Source organism: Equus caballus, chromosome 11, assembly GCF_041296265.1.
Source record: "Equus caballus isolate H_3958 breed thoroughbred chromosome 11, TB-T2T, whole genome shotgun sequence".
Taxonomy (NCBI): domain Eukaryota; kingdom Metazoa; phylum Chordata; class Mammalia; order Perissodactyla; family Equidae; genus Equus; species Equus caballus.
This window is the reverse complement of record NC_091694.1, coordinates 45,883,554-45,895,837: the sequence shown is the minus strand read 5'-3', so window position 1 is coordinate 45,895,837 and position 12,284 is coordinate 45,883,554. Positions and strand designations below refer to the sequence as shown.

Genomic DNA, 12,284 nt, shown 5'->3' with positions numbered 1-12,284 from the left:
GTTTTTTTTTTTAATATTAAATGAAATAGCACTTGTGAAATAATATAAGCTTTAAAATTTACAATAGTAAGGGGGTTTACAATGCTTAGAGAGGCTATTAGAATAACAAATAGGCAGGATGGTGGTGCACTGAAATAAGGGATAAAGGAGCTGGAGACAGCATATAGGATAGCTCTGCTGAAAACAGGGTCACGTGGTCCTTAATAGAGCTCTAGAGCAGTGCTGTCCAATAGGAGTTTCTGCAATGATGAAAATGTTCTATTCTGCACTGTCTAATCTGGTAGCCGCTAGCGACATGTAGCTATCGAGCTCTTGAAATGTGGCTAGCACACCGGAGGAAATCATTATTAAAATTTTTTTAAATTGTGGTAAAATATACATAATATAGAATTTACCATTATAGCCATTTTTTTTTCTGCTTTATTTCCCCAACCCCCCCCCCCCCACCCCGTACACAGTTGTATATCTTAGTTGCAGGTCCTTCTAGTTGTGGGATATGGGATGCCACCTCAGCGTGGCCCGATGAGCAGTGCCATGTCTGTGCCCAGGATCCAAACGTTGGGCCGCCGCAGCAGAGCTTGCAAACTCAACCACTCAGCCACGGAGCCGGCCCCTATAACCATTTTTTAAGTGTGCAATTCAGTAGCATTAAGTACATTCACAGTGTCATATAGTCATCACCATTATCCATTTCCAGAACTTTTTCATCATTCCAAACAGAAACTCTATTAAGCAAAAACTCCCCATTCTCCCCTCCCCAGCCTCTGGCAACCTCTACCTACCTTCTGTCTCTATGAATTTACCTATTGGAGGTACCTCATGTAAGTGGAATCATACAACACTTGTCCTTTTGTGTCTGGCTTATTTCACTTAGCATAATGTTTTCAGAGTTCATCCATATTGTAACCTGTATCAGAATTTAGTTCCTTTTTATGGCTGAATAATATTCCAGTGTATGTCCAGTCAGGCACTGCATAACGACATTTCGGTCAGTGACAGACCGCATATACGACAGTGGTCCCACAAGATTAGGACCATATAGCCTAGGTGTGTAGTAGGCTAGACCATCTAGGTTACTGTAAGTACACTCTACAGTGTTCAAACAGTGACGAAATCACCTGACAGCACATTCCTCAGAACGTATCTCTGTCGTTAAGCAAAGCGTGACTGTATATACTACATTTTGTTTCTTCATTCGTCTGTTGATGGACACTTGGGTTGCTTCCACCTTTTGGCTATTGTGAATAATGGTGCTATGAGCATTGTGGTGTGCAGTTGGTGTATATAGTGGTGTACAAGTACATATTTGAGTCCCTGCTTTCAGTTCTTTTGGGTATATACCTAAGAGTGGAATTGCTGAATTATCTGGTAATTCCATGTTTAACTTTTTGAGGAACCATGAAACTATTTTCCACAGAAGCTACACAATTTTACATTCCCACTAGCAGTGTACAAGGGTTCCATTTTCTCTGCATCCTCACCAAAACTCATTGTTTTCTTGTTTTGTTGATAATAGCCATCCTAATGGGTGTGAAGTGGTATCTTGTAGTTTGGGTTTGCATGCCTCTAATGACTAATGATTTGCCTCTTTTCGTTGGAGAAGGAGGATTTTTTAATCAGGTTTTTTTTGTTGTTGTTGAGTTGTAAGAGTTCTTTATATATTGTGGATATCAATCCCTTAGCAGATATGTGATCTGCAAATATTTTCTCCCATCCAGTGAGTTGTCTTTTCACTCTCTTAATAGTGTCCTTTGATATATGAGTAAGTTTAGTTTTAATAAGTCCATTTTATTTTTTATTTTGTTGCCTATGCTGTTGGTGTCAGATGCAGGAAATCATTCCAAATCCAATGCCATGAAGATTGTCCCCTGTGTTTTCTTCTGAGAGTTTTCTAGTTTTAGCTCGTAAATTTAGGTCTTTGATCCATTTTGAGTTAATTTTTGTATATGTTATATGGTAAAGGTCCAACTTCATTCTTTTGCATGGGGATATCCAGCTTTACCAATACCATTTGTTGAAGACTGTCCTTTCCCCATTAAATGATCTTGGCACCCTTGTCAAAAATCGATTGACCATATGTGTGAAGGTTTATTTCTGGGCTTCTGTTCATTCTGTTAGTCTATATGTCCTTATACCAGTACCACACTACTTTGGGTTTTGGTTTTGGGGGTTTTTTCACTTATTTTATTGATGTCATAATGGTTTATAACATTATGTAATTTCCGGTATACATTATTGTTTATCAGTTTCTGTATAGACTATGTCGTGCTTACCATGAATAGTCTTAGTTTTTATCTGACATCATACATATGTGCCCCTTTACCACTTTTGCCTTTCCTGCAATTCCTTTTCCCTCTGGTGACCACTAATCTGTTTTCCTTATCTGTGTGTTTATCTTTCGCATATGAGTGAAATCATGTGGTGTTTGTTTTTCTCTATCTGGCTTATTTTGCTTAATGTCATACCCTCAAAGTCCATCCATGTTGTTGCAAATGGGACAGTTTTGTCTTTTTTATGGCTGTGAAGTATTCCATTATATATATACCACATCTTCTTTTTTTTTTTTTTTACAGATTTTATTTTTCCTTTTTTCCCCCAAAGTCCCCCAGTACATAGTTGTAAATTTTTAGTTGTGGGTCCTTCCACTTGTGGCATGTGGGACGCTGCCTCAGCTCGGCTTCATGAGTGGTGCCATGTCCGCGCCCAAGATCCGAACCTGCAAAACCCTGGGCCACTGAAGCAGAGCGCACGAACCCAACCACTCGGCCATGGGGCCGGCCCCCATACCACATCTTCTTTATCCGTTCATCAGTTGACAGGCACTTGGGTTGCTTCTATGTCTTGGCTGTTGTGAATAATGCTGCAGTGAACATAGGGGTGTGTAAATCTCTTTGAATTGTTGATTTCAAGTTCTTTGAATACATACCCAATAGTGGGCTAGCTGGATAATATGGTATTTCCCTCTTTAATTTTTTGAGAATTTTCCTTACTGTTTTCCATAGTGGCTGCACCAGTTTGCATTCCCACCAGTAGTGTTCCCTTTTTTCCACATCCTATCCAACATTCATTTTTTGTCTTTTTAATTATAGCCATTCTGACAGGTGTAAGGTGATCTCATTGTAGTTTTGATTTGCATTTCCCTAATAATTAGTGATGTTGAATATCTTTTCATGTGCCTGTTGGCCATCTGTGTATCTTCTTTGGAAAAATATCTGTTTATATCCTCTGCACATTTTTTGATCTGGTGGTTTGTTTTTTTGTTGTTGAGTTGTATGAGTTCTTTATATATTTTGGAAAATAACCCCTGCTCGAAAATATGATTTGCAAATATTTTCTCCCAGTTGGTGGGTTGTCTTTTTGTTTTGTTCCTGTTTTCTTTGCCTTGCAGAAGCTTTTTAGTCTAATGTAGTCCCATTTGTTTATTTTTTCCTTTGTTTCCCTTCCCTGAGTAGACATGGTATCCGAAAAGATGCTGCTAAGACTGATGCCAAAGAGTATACTGCCTGTATTTTCTCCCAGGAGTTTTATGGTTTCAGGTCTTAGATTCAAGTCTTTAATCCATTTTGAGTTAATTTTTGTGTATGGTATAAGATAATGGACTACTTTCATTCTTTTGCATGTGGCTGTCCCATTTTCCCAACACTATTTATTGAAAAGAGTTTCTTTTCTCAATTCTATGTTTTTGGCTCCTTTGTTGAAGATTAGCTGTCCATAGATGTTTTTATTTTCTGGACTTGCAATTCTGTTCCATTGCTCTGTGTCTATTTTTGTGCTAGTACCACAATGTTTTGATTACTGTAGCTTTGTAGTAAGTTTTGAAATTGGGAAATGTGAGTTCTCCAACATTTCTTCTTTTTCAAGATTGTTTTGTCTATTTGGGGTCCCTTAAGATTCCATATGAATTTTAGGGTCTATTTTTCTGTTTCTGAAAAAAATGCCATTGAAATTTTGATAGCGATTGCATTGATTCTGTAGGTAACTTTGGGTGGTATTGTCATCTTAACAATATTAAGTCTTTCAATCCATGAAGATGGGATGTCTTTCTATTTATTGGAACTGAATTTTTAATTATATTTAATTTTATATAACTTAAGTTTAAATAGCCACATGTGGCTAATGGCTACTGTATTGGACAGCATAGCCCTAGAGTATCATCCTCAGATTTGCTTTCCTTTATAAAACATTGGACTGTGGTGACATCTGCAGAGACCTTGTAGTACCTGAATCACCACTGGTCTCAGGATGACCGCACCGCATGGAAGGCGTGGTTAGAGGCCTGCATCCGGGAGGGTTTAGGTCCCTCCAGGTGATCTCTTCTCTTGGAGATATGAGATAGCCACAAGTCATGCAGCACCAGGCCCTGTCTCCTTCTCTCTTCCTCTTTTGGAAATGTCTGGCTTCCTCTAGAACCAAAGAGAACCTATTGCTTCCAGAAAATTAGCAAAAGACAGACTCTGCTTCTGGCAAAAATGGAACTCCTTCTGCCTCCTCCTGTTTCCATATAAGCAGAGACCATGCTGCCCAAAATGGGGCAAGTGTTTTAAAAGAAATTCCCTCTCTAAATGAAGATAATGATTAGTTTAAAGCACTTATACCTTGTTCGTCACTCTGATGCTATTCTCATGGGAATAACAACAAAAAGCACCTTTAGATGCCAGTAATTATTGTACTCTCAATTCCATGTTCCTTGAGCATCAAGAGTCCAAGAGATCCCTGCACATCCAAAACAAAAAATAAAGGATGAACATTGTAATTAATTAAACTAGGAAACGTCCTTTCCATATTCGTTCTCTCCTTCCTGCCAGATAAGAAGTAATGTAGGATGCAAAAGAGCTGTGTCCTTAGGACTGTTCACAAGTCTCCCTGCTGCCCCCTCCCTAGCATCTCTCTAAAGACTCCCTCGGGAGATCTGCATAGCTTCTCAGAATAAACAGGAAAACTTAATAAATAAAATTGGGAGTCCTAGAACATAGAGGCTGTCAGACACAGCTCTCCAGGAAGAAGATGCCTTTGGCATTGGATAACCAGGAGCTTTGTGGTGTTTTCTATAAACATCTGTTATGACTCCCCTGCAGAGGAGCCCTCCAATCAACTTCCAAAGCAGAAATGGAACTTGTATGTCTTGCCCTGCCCATAACCACTCTCCATCAGTCTCTCCTAAAAAGAGGCTAGAACATCCCTTGTGTGTTCAGAATTGGACCAGCTCAGCAGCTACCCAGTTCTCTAAAAATGATTTCTCTACCTTACTGCCCTATAGCCTACACCCCTCCCTCATTCTCACCTCTCTTCTTGTATAGAGGTAACTTCTTTGTAATAGCATTTGAGTTTTCCCACACTAGAGCTGATCTGTCACCAGTCTACCAAAGTGCCTGTGCTAATCATTTGGGTCTTCTGGTGTCAGAACTTAAAAGTGTCCCGACTGTCCCACCCAGCCCACTCAGCTCTCCTCTTTCTCTCCTGGGTTATTGTGCTGGAATGATAGTCCTCTTGAATTTCAGTGTGTGCATTATTATTTGGGTGGAACCTTGAGCTGTTCACAGGAATACTGGTAATGTCTGGCCTTCAGTGCTGCCAAAGGCAAAAAGCTGGCCTCTTCTCAGTTTAAAGCACATAGTTGGATTGCTGGAGCAGTGTTAGATGGAGGGTGGGGTCAGCAAATACCACTCTCTTCCTACTGTGTTTTCAGGAAATGATTATAAAGTAGCTGTAAGTGCAAATGAAGTTAAAAAAATGAATTGGCATCCCCCCCCACAAAAACAACAGATGAACACACAACTCCTACACTCCTCCTTTAGGCTCCATCCCAGATCCACACCCTTATTGTTCTGCTGGGCTTAACTTTGGTACTATTTCAGAGCAAAGAACCATTGTTAAACTATCTCTGTTCTCTTCCCTAGAAGAGAATTCAGCCATAGTCTGCTGAACGAGAGCTGAACTTTCCCTTTAGGCAAATTGTGGGTTCCACGTCCTTGTCCTCTCCCCTCCCAAGAGGAGTGTGGGCAGAGGCATATAGACAGGGGGAATAACCAGTGCCAAGATTTAATCCCTCAATTAGGGAATGGGGTTTTCAGAACTAGTAGTAAAATTGTTTACAAAGACAGTTGTCAATGAAAGGAGTCTCTGTGCCATCAACACACCTCCATTCCTTTCTTCCAGCTGCCTCTTTCTCTCATACAGCCCTTTCATCTGGTACCTCCATGGAGTTTAAGCCATATGGCTCTTGTGAATCTTGTCTGGAGTCTCCTAAAGTGGCAGATTTTGCTTTGCAGAACACAGCACTGCTGGGTCTGCCCCTCCCCTCTCAGCAGCTGTTTGCCACTGACTGAGGTGGCGACTGAGCCTGTGTGTGGCCAGAGTCAATGATGAGCCTCCCACCCAGGCCTGGGGAAGCCCTCAGCCAGTGTGGTTCCTGTGGCAGCAGCCAAACACGCCAGAGCTCCTCATACCTTCAGGGCTGTGGTGTAACAGCCAGCTTTATGCGGTGGCATTGTTTAGTGTTGGTTGATTTGACTTCTCTGTCCCCACCCTCTCTGTTTAAGGGAATCTGGCCATCGCCCAATAGAGAAGAAGCTGGCATTTGCAGAGTGGTTTCCTGCCACCTCTCTTGTAGTAAGAGCCAGGACCACCTTCCATCTCTGCCTTCCTACCCGTGTGGCAAAGGCAAAGGGCTCCTCTGTACTCAGCCTCCCGTTGTGGGGTTTCAAATTGCCTAAGATCAGGACGCGGCTATCTGCCAGGTTATCTGCCCAAATAAACATTTATTGTTTACAAGGACGTGTTTCAGCTGCTCTGGCTGATCCCACTGGTGAGATCTTCTAGTTTTTTGAGGTTTTAAGCCAGTATGTGGGGCTGATGTCGAGACACAGAACTGCTGGAGCTTGAGACGCTCTAAGTGACTAGCCACTTCTAACTTAGCTTAGCCATTGCCCCCTCCCTACCAAGTGCCAGAGCCAAATTTTTATCTCACTTCCCAGTCCTGCCTCCTGGGTATTGAAACTGCCTCTACATTTTCAATATTTAGCCTTTAGAATTTAGGGATTTATATAAGAGCCAATGTTATGACACAAGCAGCTGAAGACTTCTTTTAGGTGGCAAAACCAGCTTTCTAACACTTACCATCTTTTCCTTCACAGCTGGTGAGACAGCCATTTAGTGAAGGCAACAGGGATAAAGACAGATTTTCTTCTTTTAATCCAAATGACCATGTCCACTGCATCCAAATGTATATTGTCCTTTTTAGTGATATAATTGATTTCTAATGTTTTATTATACTGCAGTGTTGAAAGAATTTTACAGTGAGCTCACTTATCCTCTGCATGTAGATTCTCTTTTTCATTTTACTATACTTGTTTTATCGTATATCTATCCATCTCTGTCTCTGTCCGTCATCAATTTCTTTTTGATCTCTGTCACTAATACGTTTTGTCTAAATATTTCAGTATGCATAACTAGAGTTCAGTATTTGTTTATGGCTTTTTCTTTTGACGTAAAACGTACATAGAATGAAATGGACAAATATTAACTGTACCTTTGAGATTCCTCTGTGTTGTTACGTTTATCAGCAGTTTATTCTTTTATATTGCTGAGTAGTGTTCCATTTTATGAATATGTCACAGGTTAGTCATCTTCCACTTGATGGGTTGATGGACATCTAGACTATTTCTAGTTTGGGGCTATTATGAATAAAATTGCTATGAATACTTGTACACAATTCTTTTTGTGGACATGTGTTTTCTCTTGGGTCAGTGCTGGGATTGGAACTGCTGAGTCATAGGGTAGATACATGTTTTTTATCAGAGACTGCTGACCTTCTTCCAAAGGTGATTGCACCATATGACACTCTAACAGTGTAGGAGAGTTCCAGTTGCTTCACATCCTCATTGGTTGGGGGTTGAGGGGTGATTTATCATTTTGGTTTTAATTTGCATTTGTCTGATGATTAATATGGAAGTTGCATACTTTTTCATGTTCTTACCAGCCATTTGTATATCTTCTTTGTGAAGGGTCTGTTCAGAGCTTTTGCCCATTTTCTTTAATTGTTATTTTCTTGAGTTATAAGATTTCTCTATGTGTTCTGGATACAACTACTTTGTCAGATATATGTTTTGTGACTATTTTCACTCAATCCATGGCTTGCCCGTTTATATTCTTAACAATGTCTTGGTGAGCAGTTTTTAATTTTGATGAAATCTAATTTATCATGCTTTTCTTTTATGACTGTCACTTTATGAGAGCTAAAACCCCCAAGTCATACTCTCTCCCTCCATGATTTTCTCTGTTATTAACTTCTTGCCTTAGTGTGGTAGATTTGTTACAACTGATGAGTGAATATTCATACATTATTATTAACAAGTCCATAGTTTACATTAGGATTCACTCTTTGTGTTGTACAGTTCTGTTGGTTTTGGTAAATATATAATGACATATATTGACTATTATAGTATCATACAGAATTGTTTCACTGCCCTAAAAATACTCTATGCTCCACCTATGCATCCATCCCTCCGTCTTCTTTAGCCCCTTGCAACCCCTGATCTTATCACTGTCTCATTAGTTTTGCCTTTTCCAGAATATCATATAGTTGGAATCATATGGTAGGTAACCTTTCAGATTGGCTTCTTTCACTTAGAAATATGCATTTAAGGTTAGTTTTGTGGCTTGGTAGCTCATTTCTTTTTATTCCTGAATAATATTACATTGTATCGATGTACCTTACGTTTGTTCATCCATTCACCTATTGAAGGACATCTTGGTTGCTTCCAGGTTTTAGCAATTGTGAATAAAGCTGCTGTAAACATTTGTGTGCAGATTTTTGTGTGGATATAAGTTTTCGATTCATTTGGGTAAATATCAATAACTGCAATTGCTAGATCATATGGTAAGATTATGTTTAGCTTTGTAAGAAACTGCCAAGCTGCCTTCAAAGTGGCTGTACCATTTTGCATCCTCCTAGCAGTGAATGAAAGTTCCTGTTGCTTTACATCCTCAGTAGCATTTGGTGTTGTCTGTGTTTTGGATTTTCGCCATTCTAACAGGTATATAGTGATATCTCATTGTTGTTTTAATTTGCAATTCCTTAATAACTTACGATATTGAGCATCTTTTCATGTGCTTATTTGCCATCTGTATGTCTAGTTCAGTGAGGTATCTGTTCAGATCTTTTGCCCATTTTTTAAGTGGGTTGTTTGTTTTCTCATTGTTAAGTTTTGAGTCACTGATTGATTTTTAAATGTTAAAAACAGTCTTGCATTTCTTGAATAAACCCTGTTTGCTGCATTGCATTTGCCAGTATTTTGGTAAGGATCTTTGTATCTGTGTTCACGAGAGACGTTTATAATTTTGTTGTTGCTGGTTATATCTTGTCAGGTTTTGGCATTAGAATTATGCTGACCTGGTTAAATGACTTGGAAAGTGTAACCTCCTCCTCCATTTTCTGAAAGAGTTTATGTAATATTGGTATTACTTCTTCCTTATATGTTTGATAGAATTTACTGGTAAAACCCTCTTGGCCTGGAGTTTCTGTGGGGAACTTTTTGATAATGAATTCAATTTATTTAATGTATGTAGTTATTTATATTTTCTCTTTTGTCTTATATCTATTTGGATAAGCTGTAGCTTTCAAGGAACTTGTCCACTTCATCTAAGTGGTCAAACTTGTTGACACAAAGTGCTTCATAATAATTCCTTACTATCATTTGGAGATCTATAGGATTTATAGTGGCACATGGATTGTTTAGAAGTGTGTTTAATTTCCACGTATTTGGGATATTTGGATATCTTATTGTTATTGATTCCTGGTTTAATTCCTTTGTGATCAGAGAGCATCCTCTGCATTATTTCAGTGCTTTTAAATTTATTGAGACTTGTTTTATGGCTTAGCACATGTCTGTCTTGAAGAACATACTGTGTGTACTGGAAAAGAACATAGTGGTTGGGTGTAACATTTTATAAATATCAATTAGGTTAAAGTGATTGATAGTGTTGTTCAGATCCTCTATGTCTTTACTAATATTTCGGCTAGGAACTTACTTGGTCATATTGCATCCTATTGGAAGTAGAAGTCCTGCATTGGCTAACTTAGGAATTTGTACACATTTATATTAGTGCTATTTCTATCACTTAGAGTTTTGGGACCTCTGCTTTCTGGACCCATGACACATTCTTTTGAATATCCTTAAGGATGGCAAATCTTTAGACTTTAAGTCTAGCTTTGATTTTTTTTTTTTTTTTTTTGAAGCCAGAACAACACTTGGGGTCAAGAACAGTAAATATATTTTCCAGTGAACAATAATCACAGTGAGCAAGTTGAGTTATTCCTTTTTAAGGTCAAAAATAAAATTGTTTCTGAAATAATGAGAATTACCACTATAACTAATAAACTGATTTTGAAAATGTTTAAAAGAGGAATTCTCAGGCACTTTTGAGCATTGACGTTTGTATATCTTAGTGAATTACCGTCCCTGTTCTTTGCCCATTTTTTATTGAAATATTTTTCACGAGTTATTCTTTTAAAAGGCCTTTCTAGGGGCCAGCCCTGTGGCTGAGTGGTTAAGTTCACACGCTCTGCTTCAGCAGCCCAGGGTTTTGCTAGTTCAAGTCCTGAGCGCAGACATGGCACCATTCATCAAGCCATGCTAGAAGGACCTACAACTAAAATATACAACTATGTACCGGGGAGGGGGGCTTTGGGGAGAAAAAGGAAAAATAAAATCTTAAAAAACAAATAAATAAAAGGCCTTTCTAGCAAGAGTTGTAGCCCTTTTTCAATAATTTATATTGAAAATATTTTGTATAAGTGTCACTTACCTTCCGTTATCTATGGAATTTTCTCAAATGCAAATGATTTAAAATTTTGTGTGGTCAAATCTTTCCATTGTCCCTTTGTGAAATTTTGTTTTTATGCTTAGAAAAGTCTTCCTAATATCAAATCAGATGAATAATCATTTTCTCATTATTTTACTTTTTGAAAAATTATTATTAAAATTTTATCTGGAATTTATTTTGCTGAATGATTGAGGTAGAGATCTAAGTTAATTTTTTCAAAATAGTTTACAAATGGTCTTAGCATTATTTATTGAATAATTTATTCTGCCCCTGTTTAACTAAAAGCTAACTTCATCGTATACTAGATAATATATATGCTATACTAGAATCTATGTATAGATAGATACAAGTGCATACTAGCATCTGTTTCTGGGCTTTTTATTTTTATTTTTTTTATGTTTGTCTCTTCTTGGAATGTAATTTTACTGTTTTAGTTACTGTAGCTTTGTAATATGTTTTAGTACCAGAGATGTGAGGTTACACACAATATTTTATTTTATTTTATTTTATTACAATATATCTTTGGCTTTTCTCACCTACTTATGCTCTATACAAACTTCAGAATAATTTTTTTTTTTTTTTTTGTAGATTTTATTTTTTCCTTTTTCTCCCCAAATCCCCCCGGTACATAGTTGTGTATTCTTCGTTGTGGGTTCTTCTAGTTGTGGCATGTGGGACGCTGCCTCAGCGTGGTCTGATGAGCAGTGCCATGTCCGCGCCCAGGATTCGAACCAACGAAACACTGGGCCGCCTGCAGCGGAGGGCGCGAACTTAACCACTCGGCCACGGGGCCAGCCCCAAACTTCAGAATAATTTTAAACCCCTTTAACTCGCTCTCAACCCCCCAAAAAATTTTATGGTATTTTTTAAATTGAGATATAGGGGCCAGCCCGGTGGCGCAGCAGCTAAGTGCGCACATTCCGCGCCGGTTTGGATCCCAGGTATGGACATGGCACTGCTCAGCAAGCCATGCTGTGGTAGGTGTGCAACACATAAAGTAGAGGAAGATGGGCACGGATGTTAGCTCAGGGCCAATCTTCCTCAGCAAAAAGAGGAGGATTGGCAGATGTTAGCTCAGGGCTAATCTTCCTCGGAAAAAAAATAATAAATTAAAAAAATAATAAAATAAATTGAGATATAATTGACATATAACATTATATTAGTTTCAGGTGTTATATAACATAATGATTCAATATATGTATATATTGCAAAATTATTACCACAGTAGGTCTACTTACCATTCGTCACCACACCTAGTTAGAAACTTTTTTCTTGTGATGAGAACTTTTGAGATCTATTCTCTTAGCAATTTTCAAATATACAATAAAAAATATGGGACGCTTCATGAATTTGCCTGTCCTCCTTGTTCAAGGGCCTTGCTAATCTTCTCTCTGTCATTCCAATTTTAGTGTATGTGCTGCTGAAGCAAGCACTCCTCATGGTGGTGGTGGTTTTTTTTT

General features: G+C 38.5%; 1 protein-coding gene and 1 non-coding gene across 7 annotated transcripts in view; one reads left to right on the top strand and one right to left on the bottom strand.

Annotated features, from left to right (window-relative positions):
• The window catches only part of SMG6 (SMG6 nonsense mediated mRNA decay factor), a 213,023-nt gene that overhangs the window by 145,504 nt on the left and 55,235 nt on the right, over positions 1–12,284 (top strand). The gene's annotated exons all lie outside the window — the stretch shown is intronic.
• LOC111775823 (U6 spliceosomal RNA) lies at positions 12,151–12,257 on the bottom strand. The gene has a single exon (XR_002811802.1). It is a non-coding gene; the product is annotated as a U6 spliceosomal RNA (small nuclear RNA).